This window comes from Ailuropoda melanoleuca, chromosome 2 (genome assembly GCF_002007445.2).
Source record: "Ailuropoda melanoleuca isolate Jingjing chromosome 2, ASM200744v2, whole genome shotgun sequence".
Lineage (NCBI taxonomy): Eukaryota > Metazoa > Chordata > Mammalia > Carnivora > Ursidae > Ailuropoda > Ailuropoda melanoleuca.
Window position 1 is genome coordinate 27,236,658 of NC_048219.1, and position 27,875 is coordinate 27,264,532.

Genomic DNA, 27,875 nt, shown 5'->3' on the forward strand with positions numbered 1-27,875 from the left:
TTTTTTTTTTACAATGGTCTTTCCCCTTTCTCCTTAATAAGATAGTGTAAATATTTTAATGCCTCAGTTCTTGGTACAAAAATGTTCCATCTAAATAGGATGACAAGAGGATTTTAAAAAGTCGTGCTAACTATACTAATAACAGATACCTAATGGAAATGGGGCATCGTCTAAATTTTAGAGGTTAAGTGATTTGTTCTGGTATTAATGGGGAAAAAAAGGTAATGATTACAGTTTGATACCTTAAGTCAGGTATTTGGGTGTTCATGGTTTTATGATAAATGTGGTTACAGGTTATTCTTGTTTTCCTGTTATGTATGTGAAGGTTGTAGGATTAATAAGTACTCTAAAACTTTATAATCGTGAATAAAATAAATATGTTTACTGTAGAAAATTTGAAAAGTACAGAAGGTACTTTGTCAACTCAATAAATATTTAATGCGAGGGAAAAGTCACCCATAATTTTATAATTAGTACATTTTAATGGTCATTTAAAGTTTTTAATGGGCTTGCACTATTGGTGATTTTAAAATTATTGATTTATGATTATTATTCAGATTATTATGATTTAATTATTATTTCTGTTAGGTTCAGAGTTAACTGTTCCCTTTTACTGTTTAACATCCAGTCATTTGCATAAGACTTATAAAAATGTTTTACTAAATTACATTGTGGTCATAGCTGAATTCATCAAGTTAAACAGAATAACGTGGGAACTACCTACATAAGACCTCTGACTTACCCCCCAGCATGGGAAGCTCCTGAGGTTTAGGGAGGTTTGATGTAGTAAACATTTTTGAGGACCTATCCTGTTAGATACAGTAGCCTTGGATTGTTTTTGTAAGATTTTGCTTAAATATTTATAAATGTAAAAAACTAGCTTGATTAAGAAAAATTAGGGGGGAGTAGATTAAGTTTCAGAAGTCTAGTTCAGTTCTTCTCAATGTGTCTCAGAAGACTACCGTCATTAGAATCAGCTGAGAGTGCTTATTAAAATATGCCGATTCCTGGTAACTCAGAATTTCTAGGGGTAATGGTGGCCCAAGGATCTTTATTTTTATCAAGCTCCCTGATTCTTAGTCCTACTAAAGTTTGAGAATCACCAATATAATAAGTTAAAAGTTAACTAACCTTGTCGAGCTTAATGACAGTATCTGTTTTCTAGCAAAGCTATCAATCTTAAATGGCAATGCAATCATTTCTCATAGGAACAGATAATGGTGTTACAATCTTAGAAAGAAAGAGGATATTTCAAGAGATAGCTGATTCAATTAACATATATTGAGAGCCTTTTCTGGTAGCTGTGGTGTTATAGAAGAATACCTGTCCACTTACCTTGCACTTAATCTCTCCTTGGACTTTGAAGTCATTGTCTATAAAATGTAGATAGATATTACACTTACCTTGCAAGGCTTTCAGAGTTAATTCATGTAAAAAAGTTTTGTAATTTGTAGAAGATCTTTTTAAAATTTTAACTATTAAGTGTCAGGTCCTGTGTTTGGTGTTCTAGGAAACACAAAAATGACTGTGGTCTCTGCTAGCAACTAGCCAACCGTGGAAGCATAGCATGTTTAACTCTTTCAAGGTACAGCGTCAGATAAGAGTTGTCATTGAGTAGAACATGCTGGATCTCTCTTTAAGGCTTCTAATGTTTAATCCAGTAGCTTGCCCTTTAAGAATATTAGCAATTTTTAAATGTGGTCATTCCCTTCTCTTCCAATTGTTGATCCTGTGTTTTACTCTGTAAGGAGAAAGTGGTATATGTTGCCTGGTAAGCAATAGTTGTATATTAACTCCCTTAGAAAGACGAATGAAGATGATCCCATTTCCTCTTCTGTTGCTAAGCTACCAGTGTTCATCCCATTCAGTAAACTTTTATTGGCACCTGTTATGTGCTGGCCACAGATGAGTTGCAAGGCACAAATCTTGTTTAAAAGATAATTGCCTGGATTTTAACTTAAATTCTTATGTTCCTAAAGCGGGGGGGNGGAGGAGGGGGTTGATGGGGTGTGTGTGTGTGTGTGTGTGTTTTATGGTCAGTAATTGCATGATGTGGTGGAGAGTATGGAGTCTGATGTGGGCAGGAATCCTTATTACAACTCCCAGAACAATATGACATTTAGATCCTGAGTTGCTTCTTATGTAGTAATAATTGGAGTAATAGTTCCCATCACAAAGAAGTAGAACTGGTTCCATGAGATAAAAATAATAAAAAGCAGTTAGCTCAGGATCTGTCTCTTAGAAGGTGCCCAGTAAATGTTCACATGCATTCCTCCTTTTGGGAAAAACAAAAACAAAACTTAGGGTTTAGAATTTCTATGTGACTTAAAACATGGTAGCTTAAATTTTTTTAGAGACTGAGTCTACTTTTAGAATTCTTAAAAATTTTTGATAGAAAACAATTTTGATCGTAATTATTATACATATTTCCCATGTAATTTTTACTTAATAAATGAGCTGTTCTCTATGTATAGGGTACACTTATTACATTGTTAGAATTTTATTCATTTTCCATTACTCATTTTCAGACTTCTCCCAGATTTTTTATTTTGCTTGCATGTACCTGACTTGCATTGTATAGAGCAACATTCTTAGCGTATAATAATCAACAAAAGATAAGTAGTTGCAGTTATTGAATATATGTAGTTTTAAAAAACGATATCAATTTATTAAACTTACATTATTTAAAAACTGAAGGGTTTTCAAAACAGACTTTTCCTTACAAACTATAGATTAGATCTAGATTTTTATAACTTGTCAGGTATGGAATTCAGTTTTATAACCTAGAGGACCCTGGGCAAATTTCCTATCCCCTTTAAGCCTCAATTATTCTTCTATAAAATGAAGCTGTTAATACCCATTTTATAGGATTATTATGATGATTAAATGATATAATGTGTAAATCAGAGCTGCAATTCAGTCCCATGAGTTCTGGTAAATCATTGTTACTGTCAAAGTGGAAAATATACTTCTTGTTTACTTCTGTTTGAAAGAACTTGTAAGATCATTATTAATACAGTTTACAACTAAGAAATAAAATCAGTTTGATTAATTTTGAACTATTAGAGATTGCTAAATTAAGGAGAAACCAAGGTATCAATACAGTTAATATTTTAATGGTGTAGTTAGTGGAATGCTTTATGCTTTATAAATAAATGTTATTTAATAAAACAATTCAAAAATGCTATTTATAAAATGTTTCCTATTTTACAGATTAAGTGGTACTTAAATTTTTTTTTATATTTCCTATTTTACAAATTAAGTGGTACTTAAAATATTTTTCTTTTAATTATTATATATAGCCCATTTATAGAATTTGAACTGTTGGAAAAATGAGAACAGTATATAATGTTTTATACTTACGAAATGTTTCTTGACAGCATTTAATAAGATAAGGTAAAGATGAGGAAATCTCTTTGGACACATTGAAATCAAGAAAAAGTTACTGGATTCTTATTAGGCAAGGGAAAAGGAGAACTTAATGTGTGTTGATGGTTATCTTGAGGCATTTGGGATTTTATACTAGAGAACTATTTGTAAAAATCTTAATTTTTTTCCTATAAATTTTCTTTTAGTTGAAAATCCTTACATTTGTCTAATTAAGCTTAAAAATGCTTTTGTGGCTCTAGACTTTGGACTATAATAGTTTCTTTAGTTGATCAATCTGTGGTGATTTATCATCTTTTCTCTTCTCTGATTGTTTATGATAATGTACCCTTAAGGATATGTGACTTAATATCTATGATGGTAGTTCCTTTGCATTTTTTAAAATACAGAAGGAGTAAATCCATGCTCTAGGTTTTATAGACTAATTAAAGTTAAATGAAAATTTAGTATCTTTTGAGGGAAGGAATCTTGGGAAATAAGACCTAAGGAAATGGTAAAATGAGTCTAGAATTTTTCATTAATTAGGAAAAGTTTGGGTATGTTCAGTCCTGGGTTCTCCTGGCTATTTGAAATAATATTAACTTAAGAGAAATAATATTAACTTTAAGATGTGAAGTGAAGAACACATGTATTTCAGTTACATTTAAAATATTAGGTAAGGCTCTTTTTTTTTTTTTTTTTTAAAGATTTTATTTATTTATTCGACAGAGAGAGAGACAGCCGGCGAGAGAGGGAACACAAGCAGGGGGAGTGGGAGAGGAAGAAGCAGGCTCACAGCAGAGGAACCTGATGTGGGACTCGATCCCATAATGCTGGGATCACGCCCTGAGCCAAAGGCAGACGCTTAACCGCCATGCCACCCAGGCGCCCCAAGGCTCTTTTTTTTAAATAACAGCTTTATTGAGATGCAGTTCAGATACCATACAGTTAATCCATTTAAAGTGTACAGTTCAATGCTGTTAGGATGCTCATAATTATGCAGGTATCACCACCATCTAATTTTAGATGTTTTCATCACTCCAAAAAAAAAAAAAAATCCACTCCCTGTTTCCTCCCAATCTACCCAGCCCTCGGCAACCACTAATGTGCTTTCTGTCCTATATGGATTCACCTATCTGTTCTGCACATTTCATATAAATGGAATCATAGGATATGTGACTGGTTTCTTTCTTTTAGCATGATGTTTTCAGGGTTTGTCAATGTTGAAGCATGTATCAGTACTTTATTTCTTTATACTGCCAAATGATATTCCATTGTATGGATATACCACATTTTATTTATCCCTTTGTCAGTTTCAGTTATTTTTTTCATTTTGGCTGTTATGAATAACATTGCTATGAACATTTAGTGTACACATGTTTTCCTTTGTTTTGGGTACATACCTAGTGTTATATTGCCAGGGTCAAAAGGTAACTCTTTGTTCAAATCTTTTCGAGGACCGACACCATTTTACATTCCCACCGGCAGTGTAGGAGGGTTCCAGTTTTCCTCACATCCTCACCAACCCTTGTTATTTTCCGATTTTTGATTAGAGCCATCCTAGTGGGTGTGAAGTGGTAAGGTAAGGCTCTATTTGAGGATTATAACTTTCATTTACAGTCATTATAAGCTTTTACTTGCAGATAAATTGCCAGATTCTTTGATGATAAGGAGTCTTTTTTGTCTTGAGGATAAAAGCTGTGAACTTTCTAGTTTCCTGTTTAGTAAACAGTGAACTCGACAGAACTAGTTAACCACTTTGGGTGGTAATGGGGATAGTGGTATGGGGATTTCCAACTGAAAGGTTGTCTTCTAAGAATATTTCTTAACAAAAGGCAATTGTAAAGGTTAGGTTTAGTTTTTCTTTAACTGCTAAAACATTTCTTAAAAGATAAAGTCCAATGCATATTTACCCATTAATATTTCCAAGAAGTGAGGTCTGACAGATTTTAAGGATTGCCATTACCTCTCCATGATAACGTAATTCTGTATAAATACAGTTGAGTCATTGTTCTTTATTCTTTTTCCCCCCAAGGATTTTAAGTAATCTCTACACCCAATGTGGGCCTCAGACTTAAAACCCCAAGTTTAAGAGTCACATGCACCTGGGACTGAGCCAGCCAGGCGCCCCTATTCTTCATTATTATACATAGTATAATCTGCTATTGTTTGTTCCCATTAAGATATTAAAGCTTTTCTGTGAGGTTTTGTAGGACAGAGTTTAAAGTCAGCAATAACAACTTGCTAATATTTCTAAAGTTTTTTTCAATCTAGTTAGGAAATACTGTAGGGAGCTATTGTTTGAGCAAAGTGCAAGTTTTTAACCTTCATTCTACATACAGTGGATCACCCACAGTATTTTCCCACCTGAGTAGGATCACTTTTAGGTCTTTCAACAGAGTGAGCTAAAAGGTCTCACTGGTTTGTTATACGGTCTTTTTAGTTGTTTTGAATGTCATAATTTCTATAGAAAATTACAAAAAACAATAGTTCTGGAGCCTTTTGAACTAGGATTAATGAAGAGGTATGCATTTCTGTTTGTAATACAGTAATATGGTTCTTTTTTTTAAGGTTTTTTTTTTATAAGATATTATTTTTAAGTAATCTCTACACCCAAGTGGGGCTCAAGCTCACAACCCTAAGATCAAGAGTTGCATTCTCTACCGACTAAGTCAGCAGGTGCCCCTGTAATATGGTTCTTTAACCTCTCATGGTTACAGTTTGGAAGTTAATCTGCCAGAGTTTGTTTTATTAGAATGAAGGATAAGTAAATGGTATGTTTTTGTTATTATATCTAAGCAGAACATCAGCTCTCTCAAAATTCTCTTTACTAAAATAAAGAGCAAGCAGTTTAAAAATTTTGTGGAAACATTGTCAGGGTTTATGTAAATTTTAGTCTCCATTTTTCATTTTCAGTTGAACAGGAGAACCCTTAAAAAGTAATTGAAGCAAAACACTGCCAGTTTGAGAAAAACCTTAAAACTTAGGAATACATGATCTAGACCTTTTTGTTTTTGTTTTTGTATTTTTTTTTTAACTTTATTTGAGAGAGAAAGAGACAGTGAACATGAAGGGGTGGTTGGGAGGGTGGGGAGATGGAGAGGGGTAGAGGGAGAGGGAGAAGCAGACTCCCCTCTGAGCAGGGAGCCAGACACTGGCTGGATCCTAGGGCCCTGGGATTATGACCTGAGCTGCTGAAGGCAGACGCTTAACCGACTGAGCCACCCAGGCACACCTGTTTTTGTTTTTAATTTAGTAGGTGAAGTTAACTATTTTTGAGATTATTGTGAGGTCATTCTTGGAAGCTTCTGCTCAATGTCTAAAAAAGAAGGTTGAGCTCTGGGAGGAAGATGCTGTTGCAGCTACAGCTCTGGGCGTCCCACTCCTGCTCCTGACTCACCACTGTTCACTTGCTCTCGCCAAGGAACAAGTCCATCAGGAAGCTACACTCCCGCCATAGCCATGGCTTTTAAAGCCACGGGGAAGGCACCCGTGGAACCAGAGGTGGTCATTCATCCCATTAGAACTAATCAGCCACAACCTAAGGTATTTGGAGAAGGTATGTGCTGACTTGATCAGAGGTTCAAAGGAAAAGAATCTCAGAGTGAAAGGACCAGTTCTGATGCCCACCAAGACTCTGAGAATCACTACAAGAAAAACTTCCTTGTGGTGTTCCAAGATTTGGGATTGTTTTCAGATGAGGATCTACAAGTGACTCATTGATTTGCACAGTCTTTGTGAGATTGTTAAACATATTACTTTCATCAGTATTGAGCCAGGAGTCAATGTTGAAGTCACTATTGCAGATACTTGTCATCCTTTTTAGTATATTATCAGTTGTTAAAAATAAATGAAAAGCAAGGTTTAGATTCTTTAATCTGGCATAGCCCTTCATGATTTGGTTTCAGCATCAGCGTGCCTCACTCCCTGTTTCCGCATGCCCCACTACCCAGTCCTTTAAAGAGTCCAGTTTTGGGGTACCTGGATGGCTTAGTCTGTTAAACACCAGACTCTTGATCTCAGCTCAGGTCTTGATATCAGGGTCATGAGTTCAAGCCCTGCATTGGGCTTCATGGTGGGCATGGAGCCCCCCCCCCCCAAAAAAGAGAGATTCCAGGTTTATGGAGTTTTCCTTGATTTCTTTTACCTTGTATTATTTGTGTAATATAAAAGTTTTGACCACTGTGTGCTATTTTTCTGGTAGATGTTTTACATATGTTATTTCTAATTCTTAAAATGATCCTATAATATTCATAGTGTCATGCATGTTTTATAGCTAAGGGAACTGTGGCATGGAGATTTTTATTGACTTCCCTAAGCCCACATCCATGATTCAAACCATATATCTCTGACTACAAAGTCTACACTCTTTTTCATCATGTGAACCTCTCCATGTGTTTTTTATTTGTTTTATCTTAAGATATTCCAGGGGTGTCTGGGTGGCTCAGTTGGTCAAGTGTCTGACTTGATTTCGGCTCAGGTCATGATCTTAGGGTCCTGAGATCGAGTCCTGGGTTGCGCCTGTGCTCAGCGGGGGTCTGCTTGGGGTTCTCGCTCTCCTTCTGCCCCTCTCCCTGCCTCTTTCTCTCTCCCTCTAAAAAAATAATAATAATAAAAAAAACCACCCAGACATTGCGTAGTGGTTTAGGAAGTATTCATATTAGGAGAGCTCAACTTTAGTTGGTTGACTTTGGTGCTATTTGCCTTTGAAATATATTACCGGCATGTAGCATTTTATATGAGAAAAAGATGTGGATTGCCTGGGTGGCTCAGTTGGCTTGGGGTCTGACTCTTGGTTTCCCCTCCAGTGGTGGTCTTGGGGTCCTGGCATTGAGCGCTGCATGGGATTCTCTCTCTTCCTCTCCTGCCCCTCTTCTGTGCTCTTTCTCTCTCTCAAAAAAAAAAAAAAAAAAAAAAAGTATGTGCATGTATTTTGGGAATTTCAGCTTTCATGTATGTATTTTTGAAATAGGTAAATGACTGCTTTGCTATTATTAGAAAAATATAACTGATCTCCCAGTTTCATTTCTCTGATCTGAAAATGAGTGGTGGACTAGATATTAATGCCCCTTCCACATTTAATATTCCATTCAAATGATTTCCAAAGAACTGAATGAAAAGATAGATGGCATATGGACAGCTCCAGACAATGATGATAGTATCATTAATGAAGAAAGAGAATAGGCAGCAATGGGCTAAGGAAGATAGGAGAATTAGGAACAAGGGATTATAATTTACATAGAAGTTTCCCCTGTAATAAGTAAAGAGAATACATTTCTAAATAAAAACACAGAAACTCTGGGAATTAGCTGGATGAGTAGTTTTAACTGATGCCTCTTCCCTCCCTACCTGTTACCTCCATTCTTCTGTCCTTTGTTGTGATAGTGTATATGCATTTGAGAAAAAGCCATCTGGAGCTGTGTTATATGAAAATAACCAGGTCACCAGTAGCACACTTGAAATAAAGCTTTTGTGTTGCTCATAAAGTGAGAATTCAGTAATTGAAATGTGAACCCATTATTGTAGATCTTTAGAGAGTTTGTTGTTAAAGCAAAGAAGGGCATGTTTTGCATTAAAAAAGGATGAAATACATTTTAGTGACAAAACTTTATATAGCTTTTCTATCCTCAAGGTATTAGAGATGCTTATTTTGACATAAAGATAGGTGATGTTTTGACTAGTTGGAAAATTGTTAACCAGCTAGAAAATTGTCATTCTCTTTCTCGTTAGCTTCTGGAGACCTTGATCAGTGAATTTTGACTAAATCATCTTAGTCCAGGAGCAAGGAAGCGTTCTTTAGTCAAATAAGTTTGGGTTTTTCAGTATACTATATCTCTCAGATAGAGATTTATAAATACACTTTAGTGTTTTAAAAATTGAGGAGTAAAAGTAAAGAAACTGGTTTAACTTTGTTTAGCAGTATATTACCCAGTTTATTGGCTGGGGACCCCTTTATTTCACATAATACTTAGTACATCTTTTACTGCTTTAGGTGAATTTTTATCTGTTTTATAAAGCCTCTCACAATATCCATGACTGTTTCAACCCTCAGGTGATAGGCCCTCATTACTTCCTGAAGCATCTCTTCTGTTGTCCGTTACTGATAATTATTAGAAGAAATTCTTTCATATTTAGCCAGATGCTGTTTTTCTTTAATATCTGTCCTTTTGTTGTTTTGCTTCCTAAGATTACTTAAAGTAAATAATTGCTCTTATCTGAATATCCGAAGATGCCTTGGTTAGCATAGTGATTAAAAGCTCAGGCTTTAGAATCAGACTACCTGGAATCAGATTTTAGTTCTACTGCTTTTACTGTGTGATCTTGGGTGAGTTAGTTAACTTCTCTGTGCCCCAGTTTTCTCATCTGTGAGATGGGAATAGCAGTAATACCTTAGTGAGTTAAATGATTCATAAAAGAGCTAATTACATAGTGTGTTGGTTTGGTCCCTTGGGAAGCAGATATTGAGATGGAGTTAGTAGTGCGAGAGATTTAATGGGGAGTAGATAATGCAGTGAAAGGAAAGGGAGTGCAAGCTGAACTGACCTACAAGAGCCTCAATCTGTGATACAGATTAAAAAAACAACAGCAAAACTCAGCCAGTCCAACAGGGAGCTCCAGAGCAAATATCACCTGTTAGAGGAGTTTTGCATTAGGAAGAAATGCCCATAGTGTTCAGCATCATTTGACTGTCTTTATACAAACTGAGCAGATGGAAGGCCTTGGGCCTTTGTCTCTGAAGTCAGTTTAATGACTAGGGCAAAGTGAGATGTTTTGTCTGATTAAAGGCTCCGCTCTTCAAAGCCATACCTTCTTCTATTTGGGAAATGACAATGTTTATGGTGCCTGTGCCCAGTTGGTAGATGGATGGCGTAGGTAGCAAATCTCTCTTTGTGCCCCCAAATACCAGTCCTGGTGAAAAGAGGAGGCCCAAGTGGTCCATATGCTGACACGTGATGCAAGCGTCATGGTGTATAAATCCTTATTAGATGCTATCTAGCAGACACGGTCAGCAGATGCATTGGTGAAAATAAATGTAAAAGCTTATGTGTAAAAAAATATTTCTGATTTTAAAAAATAACAAGTTTATTACAGAAATTTGGAAAATGCAGAAAAGCAAAAACAAAAATCACCCATGATCTTGCAATCGAGAGATCAACACTAGCATCACCTTGTTATATATGTTCCTGTGATTCTCCAAGTATTTAATAGAAACACTTTTTAAAAAAATTTAAGATCCTATAGATTTTGTGGCTTTCCTTTTTTCACTCATCCATATATTTGGCATAACTTTCTACATCAGTAAATAGAGATATATTTCATCACCCTTGTTAATCATATCGATCAGGTAGACGGACCATTTATCATATTAATTAAGCAATAAAAAATAAAAATTTTGAAAAAAAAAAAAAAAAAAAGGAAGAAATGCCCAGATTCTAGTATATCCACCATGTTTAGTTACTGGCTAGGAGCTGCCCCGAAGAGTCTGGCCTCAACTGGAAAGCCAAGATGAGCAGCTGGAGGCTGTTAACTGTCTCCTTGCACCTGAATGGAAGTTGATTTTTTTCTTTTCTTTTCTTTATTTTTATAAACTCAGGGCTTGAACTCATGACCCTGAGATCAAGACCTGAGCTGAGATCAAGAGTTGGATGCTTAACCAGCTGAGCCACCCAGACACCCCTCTTCTTCTTTATGTAAGTTTTTTTCTTGAAGGGAGATCCAAGTAATTGCCACAGTCCATTTCTTGTGTTGCAGGATCTAGGTCTCCAAACATTTTCTGAAAGCAGTTATTGCAGGGTTCCATGGACTTCTCTCTCTCTCTCTTTTTTAATATTTTATTTTTAAAGTAATCTCTATACCCACGTGGGGCTCGAACTCACAGCTCTGAGATCAAGAATGAGCCCCACCGGATGAGCCAGCCAGTCACCCTGGCTTCTCTTCTTGATGGGAAACTTCAAAGAAGTGGATTAGTGAGACAGGCTTCAGCCTCCATCTGTGTAGCTGGGGGCTACAGTGGTTCTTATTGTCTCCTCCACTATTCATCTAAATTCCTGTTGCCATTAGCTATCATTTCTGTTGGTCTGGGGGTGGGGGTTACCGAGTGATATGACCCACCCCTCATTTTTGAAAGGTATCTGAGAACCATACTCTTCTCAGGCTGGAGTGGTTGCATGTGTCCACTCACAGCCACAATTTGGCAGGGGAGTATCAGATGGTACCCAGATGGATCATCTGAGTTCCACATACACTCTTTGTTGCTCCTGTTATATAACAGCAGACCTATTTTCTTCTGAGGATGAGGGTTAATTTTCCCTGCCACGATGGTGATTCCTATTCTTTCCTCTTGGTGCAGGGACACAGAGTCCCAAATGCACTGGCTACAGCTACAACTTAAAGCTCGGTATGATCCTTGACATGTCTCCTGGCAAAAGCATGCCCAGGATCTCTTAACTCTGGAGCCCAGCATTGTACAGGTGGAAAGCACAAAGTCCTCCAGTGGATCATTGGGAATGTTTGGTAAGTGAAGGCCGTTTCTGCTTCCACCTTTTGGTTCTCAGACCTATGTGTTCATCCTACTGGGAACATAGCTCTGAATCAGTGCATATACTATATCCTACAGGATAGCACACTATTCTTGTCTCTGACCTGGTATATCAGCTGTGTATTCAGTAGGCCATTTCAATACTCTGTAAGGCTGGATGATTTTGTATGGTGCTGTTATGTGGTAAGACCCATGGTTATGGGCCCACTCTCACAATTCCTTCGTTGTGAAGTGTTTCCCTTGGTTGGATGCTATGTTATATGGGATTCCATGTCTGTAGGTCAGATACTAAGCCCTTCGCTAGTGGCATGGCTGGGGCTCTATGGACAGGAAAGGAAAACCCATACCTGGAATAAGTATCTATTAAATGCCTGTGGTGATCAACTGCTGGCCTTTTCAAGATGGAAGGAATATGATGTGGTAACTGGTTGGTCAGCTCGAGACTAGTGCTATACTGGGGGCTCAGTGTTGGTCTCTGTTACTCGCAGATTGGATGTTCAGAGGGGGTGGTAGCCTGATTGGGCCTTGGTAAGTGGGAGTCCGTGCCTCCTCCTTTGCTTCTATTTTGGTTTCTGCCACACTGGCTACTTTATTCATGTCTCCATCATGCCCATTCTGGGGTTGCTCATGTCAGCTCTCTGAGTCATTTTGTTCACTTGGTTATTCAGTGTCTCTTCTACATTGGATGCTTCTTGGGGGGCATTAACACGTGAAAAGAATTTTCACACTTTATGCACTATTACACATTCCCATATGTTCATTCATTTGCCTCCACTCATGCCTTTTAATAATTTTATATAGTCTTTTTCCTTAAAGGCCCCAGACCAGTTAGCCAGTCCATTTGCAATTGCCCATGAGTCTGTATATATTCTCACCTCTGGCCACTTTTCATTTTACACAAAGTTCATGACCAGATGCATCATTTGAATGAAGCTCTATCTTTAGGAAGATTTTTCCTTTCCACTGTCAAGGTCAGCCCTAAGTGTGGCTATAATGAAGCTATTGTTTCTTTTTTCAGCTTGCATTCACATACTGAGCCATTTATAAGCTATTTATAAGCCAAGCATTGGCTTTTATCTCCTCCTCAAGCTGGTCATATAGGATCCGCCAAATAGCTATAGATGTGAACTGAGGAATGGGTGCTGGAACAATTATGGTAAGTGTTAGGGAAGTCTTGGCTGCCTACTTACGCAGCTTACTTGTGCCCTTTTGTTCTGCTTGGGTTTTTTTGTTTTTTTTTTAAGATTTATTTGGTTTTTTTTAGAGAGAGCATGAGCACATGATCAGAGGGAAGGGGAGAGGGAGAGAGAGACAACCCCAAGCAGACTCCCCGCTGAGTGTGCAGCCCCATGCAGGGCTGGATCTCATGACCCCAAGATCATGACCCGAGTTGAAACCAAGAGTTGGATGCTCAACCTACTGCACCACCCAGGTGCCCCACTTGGGTTTGATTTTCGATGTACCATTTCCATCTCATAATGGATTGTTTCTGAGCTCACTCGATTTTATAACTTGGAGAGTCCTGTTGAACCCAGCTCATTATGAGCAGTTCTGGACATGTAGTGCCCAATGGTCAAGCAATTTCTTTCCAAAGCTCAGGAGCACATACCAGGAGCTTTTTTGTAGTAGTGTGATTGTCTTCTAGATCTCCAGGTGCCTGTACTGTGATTCTCCCACTAAGGCTTGCCGTAAACTCTCTACTGTATCTTTTCCCAACATTTAGACCTCCTGCAGGATAGGGACTGCTTGCATTACAACCTGGACCTGCCGTAGAGTTGTTTCCCCTACTCAAAGCTGGCAGTGAGCCGTTCATATCACTCAGTACATGAGTTACAGCAATATTGCTATGTATAGAATGTGTTGCCTCTAAAATCTGAAGAAGCCTACCAGATGTTGTGGTTCCTTTTTTTGTAGTGGGAGATGCAAGATGCAGTAGTTTGTCTTTGCTTTGGAGGGGATGGGTTGGCATGACTGTGACCTCCTGAATTCCTAAAACTTCACTGAAACGGCACATCCTCAAATATTTGTAGAGTTTTTCTCCTGCCCTTTGGAGCACATGTATCTTACCATGTACTTCAGCATGCTAGCCATCTCTTGTTTATCGTGCACCTCAGCATGATCAAATGCATCAATGTGCTGTTCTGAGTCTAGTTCTCTTCATTATGACAGAATAGGAGAATAAATACAGCCCTGAGGCAAAACTGAATGTATACTATTGTTTATTTCATGTGAAAGGAACTATTTCTGGTTGGGATAGAAAAGAACTCATTTGCCAGATCAGTTGCTGCATGCCATACACCTGAGGCTATCTATATTTATCAGGTGTAGCAAACATAGTCCATCGGGTAGGGGCAGCTGTGGTCATGGCTACTACTTGGTTGCTTGTGGTAGTCTCTAATGATTCTCCAGGATCCAGCTGGTTCCTGCAGAGGCATTAAACAAACATATGAAGGGGACCACTACCCCTGCATCTTTGAGATCCTAAGGGATCCTAGTGCACTAATCTCTGCCATTCCTCTTACCTTCACCCCCTATATACAGTACTGTTTTTGATTTACTATTTTGGCCAAGGGGTGGGGAGACATTTAGATATTTGCAGGTTTCACTTGGCTTTTTCCCCTATGATAGTTCTTACTCCAGAGACCAAGGACTCAGGGTGGGGAATACCCCAACTTCCAAGGATGCCAATTTTGTTGTTATATTCAGGGCCTGGGAAAATGACTGTTGGTGGGTCCTACTATAAGTTAGACTTTGGCCAGAACTCCATTTATTGCTTAGTTCCTATATTCTTTTTCCTGTAATAGGGCAAAAATGATGTTCCAGGTGTCTAGATATCAACATCAGCTCAGACTCTGTGACCAATAGTTCTTTAAATGTCTGGGTATTTTCCTTTTCCCACTGTATAGTCACTGGAGTTAATAGCCATAGGTGTCGTTGGAGATGGACTTGGGGGTAATCTTTTTTATATATGTGTATATATGTGTGTGTGTATATGTGTGTGTGTGTGTGTGTGTGTGTGTTTTGCATGGTCCTTGCTCCTGGAGAACCAGCCATCTCTTTAAGCTGGTGGATCTGGATCTGAAAACTAGATCAGGTCTAGAAATTAGGCAAAGGATAGTAGTTTTTTATTGACGCCACCACCCTCAGCCTTATTTTGATTGTATACATTAAGCAGTGCTGTTGACTGCCTGTTTTGCTCTAATGACACCGTGTTCTGTTAACTATCTCCACAGCTCCCTGTGGGTCAAGGTTTATTGGCTATTTCCCATCTTGCCAGTTAGGATGATAACTGTGGTCCACTGGCTTTAGTTTTAAGTGCCACCACCTGGTTTCTTTTGCTTCAGTGTATCATTATCGCTGTTGCTATCAATGAGCCACACTGTGATAGCCTGTATTTTAGAAGAGAGCGACCACTTCTTAGTGATGCTGGTATCCCTCTCACCAGTATATTCCTGATGGCCTTGGTGAATGCTGTGTCTTATGTACTCTTATTGTACATAATCCTCTGGTGGGTCCTCTGACCTTACATAATATATTCACTCTAGCACACCCACTTTCCTGAGCCTTTTAATCCCATGTTCTACCCTCTGCTATGTCAATTCAGGCATTTCACTTTTTTTTTTTTTTTTTTAAAGTAGGCTCCATGCCCAGCGTGGAGGTCAACGCTGGGCTTGAACTCATGACCCTGAGATCAAGACCTGAGCTGAGATTGAGTCAGATGCTTAACCAACTGAGCCACCTAGGTGCTCCAGTTCAGGCATTTCAGTTTCATTCAACATGAGCCATTTTTTTTTCCAGGCTTCTAGGAGTCACTGGAACAGCAAGTTTATGCCAAACCCTAGGTTCTTGATACAGTTGTGATCCCCGTATTCTGAAATGGTGTCCTTACCCCCAGTCAGACTTTACCTTATAAGTCTAATATTCTGGCCTCCTTGACTGAGTTCCCTCAAAATCTACCACTGTGAGTATTCCCCCTCATCCTGCTGGTATATGTTGGTGAATTATTGGAGCAACTTTGGGCTGTTATCTCTTTTCTCCCTTATTAGGCCCAAGATACCCTTGGCAGGATTAACATTAGTTATTACCATGGCAATCAGGAGTGGAGGTGGGGGGTCTCTCCTGAGGGGAGCCTTTTATTGCCTTGCAGGTGAGAAGCCTCTGAAGTGTGTTCCTGTAGAGTGGGAAGTGCTAATGTCATCCGTGCAGACTCTGAGGGTTCAGAGCAATCTGGAGAATCAAAATCTTTGGTGGCAGCCATTTTAGATGTCCCTCTCCCATCTATCATGCTTCCGTGTCTTCCAAACCAGGACCCAGACCTTGGCGTAACAAATCTATCCTGGCTGAGCATTCAGTCATTTTTGAAGCATCACCGTCTCTAATATCCTGAGTTTGATCTTCATTTTTTGGTGCTCTCCCACTGTAAGCCATAAGGACCTCTTTTGAGCTACCAGAGAACCCTCTGGCTTTGACACTTAGTTTCTAAGTGTTTATCAGTTTCTAAGTGTTTATTAGCTTCTCTCTCTAGGGAGTTAGTGCACCATAACAGCTAGCCACTTCCATTGTGCTTACATGCATTGTTCCCCTCACACATTTCAAACGTAAGAATCATTATACCAGTCAGTGTTCCTCTTTGGGAATATTCTCCCAAGAAAGTTTTAGCACTTTTCCTAAGAAAGTTTTAACATTTGGGCCACCAGCTTGTGTCAGGGACTGTCCATATTTCGCATAGTACCCAGGATGAAATCCTCATTGCAGTGGAATAGGAAGTGATCTAGTTTCCAAACCCAGTTTTTACCTTTTGCTCTCTCAGTCCATTTCTGGTACCAACTGTGCCAATTTGAGTTCTGCTGGAAGCAGATGCTGGGACAGAGTTAGGAATACAAGAGTTGTATGGGGGAGGAGGAAGACTCACTCCTATGAAAGGAAATGGGGAAGAAACACAACTGGCAGGGAGGGCCTCAGTGTGACTCAGATCTGACAGAGTCTTAGACCCAGTGAAGACTCTAGAGCAAAAATTCTTCATTAGAGAGTCCTGCATTTGACAGAAATGGTTGTCTGGTCATTGGCTGGGGCTGGCTGCCCAGGAAGAGAATGGTCTCAGCTTCTAGGGATCTTGAAGAGACTGCAGCTAGAGGCTGTCAGCTTATTGCATGCCCAGCAACTGAATAGCATGTTCTTTCTTGAAGGGAGATATGAGCGACATACCTTCATGACTGTCACACATAAGTGTAAAGGAATTGTCAGGTATTATTGTTATATTATCTTCTGATTAAATTTCTCTTAGTTTCTTTTATCCTTTATAAGTAAAAACTTCTAGATGTTGTTCTTGGTTATTTTCTCTTGGATGTTTTTGTTTGTCAGGATGTGCCATGAGTCTTGTGTTTGGAACTGGAACTGAAAATGTAGTCTGGGACAAAGTAGGTGCTCAGTGAGTGTTGGTTGAGATGAACTGTGCTATTGATCATATAGCCTGAAATCTCCCTGCCCCCAACCCCTTCATTTTTGGACATTTCTAATCATGCACCCTGAGATTACATTAGCTTGTTTTTCTGATGATTTTTTTCCTATACAGATAATTCAGTAGTTTGGATCTTTTTGAGCATGAATGTAGAACTGTAGATCTCTGTAAAGCATCATGTTAGATATAGTTTATTCTAATTTGATTAGATCTTTTGAATACTGATTCTTTGATCTAGCACATCCAGTTGTCATACTTTTCTTTATATCATATCACAGATTTCATTATTATGCCACAAATGGTCACATCCAAATCATTAATGTTGAATAAGATAGAACCAAGAGCTTTAGGCCATGTCATTAGTGATATGCCTTCACATGGATAGGTATTTATGGCCAGCTGTTCAGCTTGTTAGGAATTCATTAACCATATTGATAATATGACCCATATTTTGACATTTGTCCGTTAAAAGGTGAGACACTTTGTCAAATAAGTACTTGCAGAAATTCAGCAAACTAAGGCTAGGCCCTGAGGCAAAAAAGGAAATGAAGTGAATCTATTTGGCTACAGATGATCACTTCTTTCCTTTCTAACTAAGTCTTTTGGCTTTTATCTGCCAGAAAGCAGCTGAGTGACCTTGGGAAAGTCACTCAGCCTTTCAGGACTTGAGATTCCTTTCTAGTAAAATAATATAGTTGGAAAGTTCATAGAGACAGAAGTAGAATAGTGATTACCAGGGACTGGGGTGGGTGGTGGGAATGGGGAGTTAGTGTTTAATGAATACAGTTTGGGAAGATGAAAAAGTTCTGGAGATGGATGGAGATGATGGTTGCACAGCAATGTGAATATATACTTAATGCCGCTGAACTGATTTTTCCTACAAATAATTGGCAGTTGGCCAGCCTTAATTTGATCCCTCGCGTGCCCCTCGCCTAATTTGCGTTGTCCTTGCTGTTCCTTTTGCTGGGAACTCTCTTTCCGTAGATATTTTTAGAGTTGTTCCCTGACATTCAGGTTTTGACATAAATGTCACCTTCTCAGTGGGACTTTCTCTGGCTGTTCTGTCTAAATTTATAACCCCAATCTTTCTTTTCCTTTTTTTATTTTTCTCTTTGGCATGTATCATCTGGTATGTCACATATTTTACATGCTTATCTTGTTTATTATCCATTTCTACCCATTTGAATGTGAGCTCCAAGAAAGCCAGGATTTTGCCTGTGTACTTGCTGTTTTATTCCCAGTGTTTAGACTTGTGCTGAGAACACAACAGGTGCTCAAATATTGGTAAAATATATATTATATCATATAAATATAAATTATGTAGAGATTTTTATTGTAATTTTGTTTGTTACGAGGTTTGACCCAAAAGCTTGCTCTTATGAAGTCTTTCATCCAGTTCCTTATTCTCTTGTTCTCAATTTGATTTTGGCCTTATAGTAAGCTCAAATATATATTCATTGAATGGATTTGATGGATTTGTTAACCAGGAAGGCTCAATTTTTTTTTTCTGCAGAAACATATTTTTGTTTATGATGTAACAGTTGTATACATTGAAACAGCCTAGGATTAGTTTTGATTTTTATAGATTAAAATTCTTTTCCGGGGGCGCCTGGGTAGCGCAGTCTTTAAGCGTCTGCCTTCGGCTCAGGGCGTGGTCCCGGCGTTTGGGGATTGAGGGCTCCTCCGCTGGGAGCCTGCTTCTTCCTCTCCCATTCCCCTGCTGTGTTCCCTCTCTCGCTGGCTGTCTCTCTGTCCACATAAATAAATAAAATCTTAAAAAAAATAAAAAAGTAAAATTCTTTTCCTCGTCTTTTCTAACTCTTCCAAATCCTACCTCTCTCTTAATACTCATTTCAAAACTTTTCCATGTCATCTCAGATTATTCTAAGCTGTAGTAATTTTTTGTTTCCTCTGAGTTTTTATTTTTATTTTTTTAAAGATTTTATTTATTTATTTGATAGAGATAGAGACAGCCAGCGAGAGAGGGAACACAAGCAGGGGGAGTGGGAGAGGAAAGCAGGCTCATAGCGGAGGAGCCTGATGTGGGGCTCCATCCCATAACGCCGGGATCACGCCCTGAGCCGAAGACAGACGCTTAACTGCTGTGCCACCCAGGCGCCCCTCCTCTGAGTTTTTATAACTTACATTTGTACATCTGTTCCATTTTAAGATTGTGTAATTTTTTCTAAATTCTGATTTGTACTTTGTATTGTTACCTAACTTTACATGAGAATATGTCTTCCTAATCCTCTACTACATATCAGTAAGCTTTTTGAGAAAGGAAAATTATATTTCTTAGTGGTGCCCAGTGAATTCATTTATTCATTTAACAAGTTATATTGACATGTTTACTCTGGCAAGACTGTGCCTAAGTGCTGGAGATATAAAGAGGAATAAGAGGGCACCTGGATGACTCAGTCAGTTAAGCGTCCGACTCTTGATTTCAGTTCAGGTCATGATCTCAGGGTCCTGGGATTGAGCCCCGCTTCTGTCTCCACACTCAGTGCCGAGTCGGTTTGTCCATCTTTGTCTATTCCTCCCTCTGCTCTCTCTCTCACTCTCTCTGTCTCTCAAATCAATCTTAAAAAAAAAAAAAAAAAAGAGGAATAAGATGTCCTTGTCATCAGGGAATTAAAGGACTGTTAAGAAAGCAGATATATGAATAAGTAAATGCACCAGATTCACTAAGGATGATAAGTTCTACCAAGAGTTTACTGAAGAGATGGTGCTTGTGTTCAGTATTGATTAGCAGAAGTTTTCCGTGAAAATAAAGAGAGAAGGACATCTTAAAGGAAAGCCTGGGTACAAATATGTAGAAGTATGTGGAACAACATATCATATTTGGGGAACTGCAAATAGTGTGGCATGGTAGTTTTGTAGGTTGAAAAGGATGAGGGGCAGAAGTTGAGGTGGAAGACCTAGGCATGAGGCTAGAAGAAGAAAAGCTTCATATACTATTTAAAGGAGTTAGAATTTTTTTTTTTCTTAAGTAGGGCATGAGAAACCAATGAAGAGTTTAAAATAGTAGACCAATTGGTCATATTTGAGCTTTTAGAAAATTATTTTGGTGTCATTGTAGCAGATGGATTGGAGGAGGGCCAGAATGGAGGCAGGTATACCATTTGGGAAACTATTGAATAAATCTAAGCCAGAGATCAGAGTATGAATTAGGGTAATAATATCTGAGATAAAGAAGAAAGAATGGATGTGAGAGGTAATTAAGAGTTAGAGTTGTTGAGGGATGTCTGGGTGGCTCAGTCAGTTGAGTCTCCAACTCCTGATTTTGGCTCAGGTCACGCATGATCTCAGGGTCGTGGAATTGAGCCCCACTATGGGCTCCCCGCTCAGCTCAGAGTCTGCTTGTCCCTCTGCTCCCCCCCCACTCTCTCTCTCTTTCTCAAATAAATAAATAAATAAATACAATCTTAAAGAATTGTTGAGATTGATTGGACGTAGTTGATGAAGAGGATTGTTCCTAGGTGTCTGGCCTTGGATTATTGAATATATGGTGAAACCTTTACTTAGGGAATACAGGAAATATGATAGGCTTTGGGGAGAAGTAGTTAAACTCATGAGAGTGGATGAGACCATCCAGTAAAAACAAGTAGAATAAAGACAGAAGAGGTCTGAGAACATGACTGGTTAAAAATCATATTTAAGAAATGCACAGGGGAAAAGCCTACAGGAGACAGAAAAAGAAAAGACTGAGGAGGAAAATCAGAAAGTATCAAGTTTTTTTTTCTTAAGTATTTATTTAAGTAATCTCTATACCCCATGTGGGTGAACTCACAACCCAGAGATCAAGAGTCACATACTCTTCTGACTGAGCCAACCAGGGGCCCCAAAAGTATCAAGTTTTAAAGAAGAGAGGGAAGGAGAGTTTTTAAAAGGAGCAGTCAGCTGTATTGGTTCCAGTAGATGGACTAAGATGAGGATTTAAAGTGTCCATTGCACTTGGCAATTAGAAGGTCGTTGATGAAGTTGAGTTGTGGATTGAAAATGAGAGTTAGATCTGTAATTTTTAAAAAAAATATTTGTTTTAGAGAGAGAGAGCATGTGCACTGGAAAGAGCAGGGGAAGGGGCAGAGGGGGAAAGAGAATCCTCAAACAGATTCCCCTCTGAGCATGGAGCCTGACAGGGGGCTTGATCCCAGGATCCTGGGATCATGACCTGAACTGAAATCAAGAGTTGGCCCCCCAACCTACAGAGCCACCCAGGTGCCCTATGGATCTGTAATTTTTTTTTTTTTAAAGTTGGCTGTGAAAAGAAGGCAAAAGATAGTAACTAAAGGGGAATGTAGAGTTGAAGAAGAGTAAATGTTTTTTATTAAAAGATTAAAATATATCTCATACTGAAAGATATTGAAGATATTTATAAGCCATGAGAGGAAGAAGTTGAGAAGACAGAGGATATAGGCACTCAGTGTATATTGGAATATAGACTGATTTCAAAACTAATTAGTGTATTAGGAGGTAAATTAATCTCCAGTTGACTAGACTAATTATGAATGTTTGGGATGTATTTTTATTGTAATTTATTAAAACAGCAATACTACCTGAGGGGCACCTGAGTGGCTCAGTTGGTTGAGCAGCTGCATTCAGTTCAGGTCATGATCCCAGGGTCCTGGGATTGAGCCCCACGTCAGGCTTCCTGCTCGGTGGGGAGTCTTCTTCTCCCTCTGCCTTTGCTGCTCCCCCTGGTTCTGTTCTCTTGCTTATGTTCTCGCTCTCAAATAAATAAAATCTTAAAAAACAACAACAACAACAAAAAAAACACAAAACAGCAATACTACCTGAGATGGTGGGCAACATAGTGGGTGACTACATGTCAAGACCCTCAACTATGTGGAAATCAAGCCCAAGATGATTGGCCAATACCTGGAGAGTTCTCCATCACCTACAAGGTTGTGAAGCATGGCAGGCCTGGCATCAGGGCCACCCACTCCTCTCGGTTCATTCCTCTCAAGAAGCTTGTTCAGCTAGTAAATGCACAGACTTCTCTTTAAAAAAAAAAAAAAGAAACCACCAACAGAACTTTCAAAGTCAATTTTAGACATCATCGAGTACTTAAAGATCTTCTAGACTAGTCCTTTCATTGGATAGGTAAGTGAATTGAGATGTAGATTGGTACTTTTGTCTTTTAAGTTACTAACTTTATCTAAAATTATTTAAATCAAGAAGGTTATATACTTGAATTTCCTTATTTCCTTTTTTAGGACCAGTTTTTTTTGCACATATGCTTATTTAGATAAAATGCATTCAATTTTTAAGATATTCTAATTAATGTGACTTGCGTGACTCAATAGCAACAACAAAAAACCAGTCTGGGGGGCCTCGGTGGCTCAGTTGGTTGGGCATCTGCCTTCAGCTCAGCTCATGATCCCAGGGTCCTGGGATTGAGCCCCGGGTTGGGCTCCCTGCTCAGTGGGGAGCTTGCTTCTCCCTCTGCCAGCCACTTCCCCTGCTTGTGTGTGCGTGCTCTCCCCCCACCATGACAAATAAATAAATAAAATCTTAAAAAAAAAATTAAGCAGCTCTTGTGTGGTCCCACCATGCTAAAAGATGGTAAATTCAGTGCTTAATGTAGGTACTTTTTTTTGAAACTACAAGTTTGGGAAATGTTCAGGAATGTCTAAAATTCTGTTGCTTAGCTCCGTTGGACGATTATAGAGTATTAGTCCCTGATTAACAAACCAAACAAGTAAAAAATGCTATTTATTGAGTTGGAAGTTTTAATAGAGTTTTGCTAAACACTTTAAAATCCTTTGTTAAAAATAACTGCTGAAGAAACTGAGTAATTTTATCATAGTTGGCATTTGATGAATGTTCTGAAGAATATAATTTCATTGAAAAATAATAGTTTTGTAGGGGCACCTGGGTGGCTTAGTCTTTAAGTGTCTGCCTGTGGCTCAGGGTGTGATCCCAGGGTCCTGGGAGCCCCGCATCAGGCTCCCTGCACTGCTGTGAGCCTGCTTCTTCCTCTCCCACTCCCCCTGCATGTGTTCCCTCTCTGACTGGCTGTCTCTCTCTCTGCAAATAAATAAATCTTTAAAAAAAGATAGTAGTTTTGTAGCCCTTAAAGTGAATTTGTTGTGAGAGGTCTGGTTGCTAATTTTTCTATTTTATAATTGAAGATTCATTATGGTGGTTTTTATAAGGTAGATTGATGAACATGGTCAAGCATGCATGTTAAGTTCAGGCAGATTAGAAATAATAGTTTTTTCTAGTTTTAAGTAATTAAAAATAGCTTTATTGGCATATAATGCACACATTATAAAATTCACCTGCCTAACGTGTAATTCAGTGATGTTTAGTACATTCAGAGTTACACAATTATCACCACTACCTAATTTTAGAACAATTTCATCACCTCAAAAAGAATACCGTTCCCATTAGTAGCCACTCCCTGTTTCCCAAGATCATGTTTCCTCAGCTGCTGGCAATCACTAATCTATTTTCTGTCTCTGTCGTCTGTTCTGGACATTTCATATAAATGACATCTGGCTTCTTTAACTTAGCAAAATATTTTCAAAGTTCATCCATATTGTAACATATATCAGTACTTCATTTTTATTACTGAATAGTAGATATATTACAACATATATTAGTACTTCTTTTTATTACTGAATAGTAGATATATTACAACATATATCAGTACTTCTTTTTATTACTGAATAATAGTCTTTGTATATACCACATTTTATTTATACATTCATCAGTTAATGGATATTTGGGTTTCTACTTTTGGCTATTATAAATAGTGCTGCTTTGAACATACGTGTACAAATTTTTGTGTAGACATAATCTCTTGGGTATTTACCTAGGAGTGAATTTGCTTGGTGATATGGTATCTCTCTCTAGTCACCTTTTTTGAGGAGTACCAAACTCTTTTGCAAAGAGGCTGCCCCATTTTACCTTCCCATCAGCAATGTGTGAGGATTCCGGTTTTTTTTTTTTCACATCCTCACCATCACTTGATATGGTTGTCTTTTTGATTCTAATCACCCTAGTGGTTGTGAAGTGATATCTTAATGTGTTGATTTGCATTTCCCTGATTCTAATCATGTCGAGCATCTTTTTATGTGCTTATTGACTGCTTGCATATTTACTTGGGAGAAATATCTTTTCAATTCTTTGCCCATTTTTAAATTAGGTTATCAGTTTTAATTATTTTAATTCCAGTATACTTAACATTTAAAAAATTATTTTATTGATGCTCTGTTTGTCAAATGTGTCTATTGAGATCATGTCCTTTTGTTCTTTCACTAATATAATATACTATATTGGGGTATACTATACTATACTATGGGTATACTATGGTATACTATGTTAAACTAACCTTGCAGGTGTAGAATAAATCTCACTTATTCATGGTATATAATCCTTATATGTTGCTGGATTTGGTTTGCTAGTATTTTGTTGAGTTTTCATGTATGTTCATAAAGGATATTGGTCTGTAGTTTTTTTAGGGTGTCTTTGATTTGGTATCAGTAAAATTGGCCTCATAGAATAAATGGGGAAGTATTCTGGTTTTTCTGGTTTGTGTTTTTTTGTTTTTGTTTTTGTTTTTTTGTGAAAGAGTGGCATTAATTTGCTCTTTACATATTTGGTAGAAGTCACTGGTGAAACCACCTAGATTTGGATAGGAAATTTAAAAATTATTAATTCAGTCTCTTTACCTATTCTGTTCATAGTTTCTTTTTGAGTCAGTTTTGGTAGTTTATTTCTAAGAATTTGTACATTTTCGTCCAGCTTGTCTAATTTGTTGGTGTGCGATTATTCATAATGCTATAATTTTTTTATTTCTGTAAGGTTTTTAGTAATGTACCCACTTACATTTCTGATTTTAGTAATTCGAGTCATCTCTTGGTCAGTCTAGCTAAAGGTTTGTCAATTTTTGTGATCTTTTCAAAGAACCACCTTTTGGTTTTTTTTATTTTTCTCTAATTTATTTTCATTCTAATGTTCATTCTTCCTTTCTTTCTCCTTACTTTGGGTTTAGTTTGCTCCTTCTGTTTCCTTTTTAGTTTCTTAAGGTGAAAAGTTAGGTTAATATTTGAAATTTGGCTTTTAAAAAAAGTTTTTATATGTTGTGCTTGCTTCTTTTTTTTTTTTTTTTTTTTTTTTTTTTTTTTTTTAAAGATTTTGTTTTAAGCAATCTCTACACCCTGTGTGGGGCTCAAATTTAACAGCTCTGAGATCAGGAGTCACATGCTCCACCCACTGAGCCAGTCAGGCGCCCCAGTTGTGCATGCATTCTTTTTCATCACAAAGTATTTTCTAGTTTTTCTTGGTTATTTCTTGGTTATTTAGTGTGTTGTCTAATTTGTACATGTTTTTGAATTTCTCAGATTTCCTTGTGTTAGTGATTTCTAATTTCATTCCATTGTATGATCTCAGTCCTTTTAAATGTATTGAGGATTGTTTTATGGCTTCACATATGGTCTCTCCTGATCCATGTGGACCTGAGAAGGATGTGCGTCCCGCTCTTGTCAGATGTTTTGTAGACCTACAGTGTTGTTTACATTTTCTCTTTTCTTGCTAATCTTCTCTTTAGTTTTATTTGTTACTAAAAGTGGAGTATTGAAACCTACAACTATTATTGTTGAATTGTCTATTTCTTAATTTCTGTCAGTTTATGCTTTATGTATTTTGGGGCTCTGTTATTATATACTTTAGCTTTCTTTTATTTTTAATTTTTTAATTTTTAATTTTTTTTAAAGGTTTTATTTATTTATTTGACAGAGACAGAGACAGCCAGCGAGAGAGGGAACACAAGCAGGGGGAGCGGGATAGGAAGAAGCAGGCTCATAGCGGAGGAGCCTGATGTGGGGCTCAATCCCATAACGCTGGGATCACGCCCTGAGCAAAAGGCAGACCCTTAACGACTGCGCCACCCAGGCGCCCCGAGATTTGATGTATAACATACGACAACTAGCTGTGCCCAACCGCTGTGCCACCCAGGCGCCCCTCTTTTATTTTTTAAAGATTTTTTTTTTTTAGCTAATCTCTATACCTAACGTGGGGCTCAAACTTAAAACCCAAGATCAAGAGTTGCATGCTCTACTGACTGAGCCAGCCAGGCAGCCCTACACACTTTAGCTTTAACTCTGATGCATAATATGGATTAGATTCTGTGTCTGTGAACACTGTTGATAACTAAATAAAACATTGCTCCTTATATGCTGTGACCAATAAATGGAATTTGTTTTGATACAGCTTTGATGCTTAAATTATTTTGACTAATAATAAATTGCTACATCTAGATTATATAAAGAAGCACTTGTCTCTGAGAAGACTGTTAACTTCACTGGGGCAGTGGTTCATTATAAGGTTTTATGTGCATGTGAGTCACAGTGAACTGTAGCTGTTTAAACATGGCTGAGGTAAAGTATTTAATGACTTTGCCAGTATACTAATTTTTTCTAATTTTTATTGAGATTAAAGGGCAGCTGGTAGTGTAATGTTCCTTGACCTAGAATAACTTGAGTGAGTACCCATTATTATTAAACTATTAACAGTATTTACCTTTTATACAACCAAGCTCTAAATCATATCTGGCTTAGGAAGAAGCAAATAGAAAAGTATCCATTATGTTATATTCTACAGATTCCTTTCCTTTTCCTTTCCTTTCCTTTCCTTTCCTTTCCTTTCCTTTCCTTTCCTTTCCTTTCCTTTCCTTTCCTTTCCCTTCCCTTCCCTTCCCTTCCCTTCCCTTCCCTTCCCTTCTACACCCAATGTGGGACTCAAACTCACAACCCTGAGATCAGGAGTCACACGCTCCACTCACTGAGCCAGCCAGGTGCCCTGATATTATTTCTTTTTAATCCTCCTTTTGATGTGGGTTGTGGTGCTTTCACTTTACAAATGAGCAAATTGAAACTCAGAGTTTTATTAATTTGACTAAGGTCCCTGGTGAGTGGTTTTTTGTTTTGTTTTGTTTTTCATCTTCTTTCATTCTTTTAGTTTTTCAGTAAATATGCTAGGCTTTGGAGATGCAGCCATGACCAGACAGATGTGATTGATCTTTGCTTTCATGAAGTGTGACTTGTCTGGTGGAATCCTTTCGTTGAGTTTTTGAGCCATATTTCATATACTAATGACACACATTTATAGAAGACTTTATAAAACGTATCTGCTCTGTTATCTAATTTTGTAATTCTTGTTTTGCAGTCTTGTGACACAGGTGCATTAGATATTATTGATGATATCTTCATTTGAAAACTGAGGGAAACTGAGACCTGGGGATATTGAGGGCATGTAGTTAGTAAATGGCTGAGCTGGTATTTAAACCCAGATCATCGGGCTGTAGGGATCCTGCAGTTTTTCCATTATACCACATTGCCTTGTTATTTCACATGAAACTGCAAGCCTACATCACCAAGAGTGATAATCTAGATAGTAATCAGTCTAGTAAAACTTAGCCAAACAGAGCACTACCAGGCAGAGTGTATGGGAAGAGAAATCAGGAGACCCAAAGAGCTGTGTCTAGTGTGCTGAAGTGGACTTATT

The 27,875-nt window shown here is 38.0% G+C and overlaps 1 protein-coding gene and 1 pseudogene across 3 annotated transcripts in view; both read left to right on the forward strand.

Moving 5' to 3' along the window:
* Positions 1-27,875, forward strand: part of ZFYVE9 (zinc finger FYVE-type containing 9) — a 176,386-nt gene that overhangs the window by 1,160 nt on the left and 147,351 nt on the right. The gene's annotated exons all lie outside the window — the stretch shown is intronic.
* On the forward strand, positions 6,565-7,799 carry LOC109489066 (annotated as a pseudogene).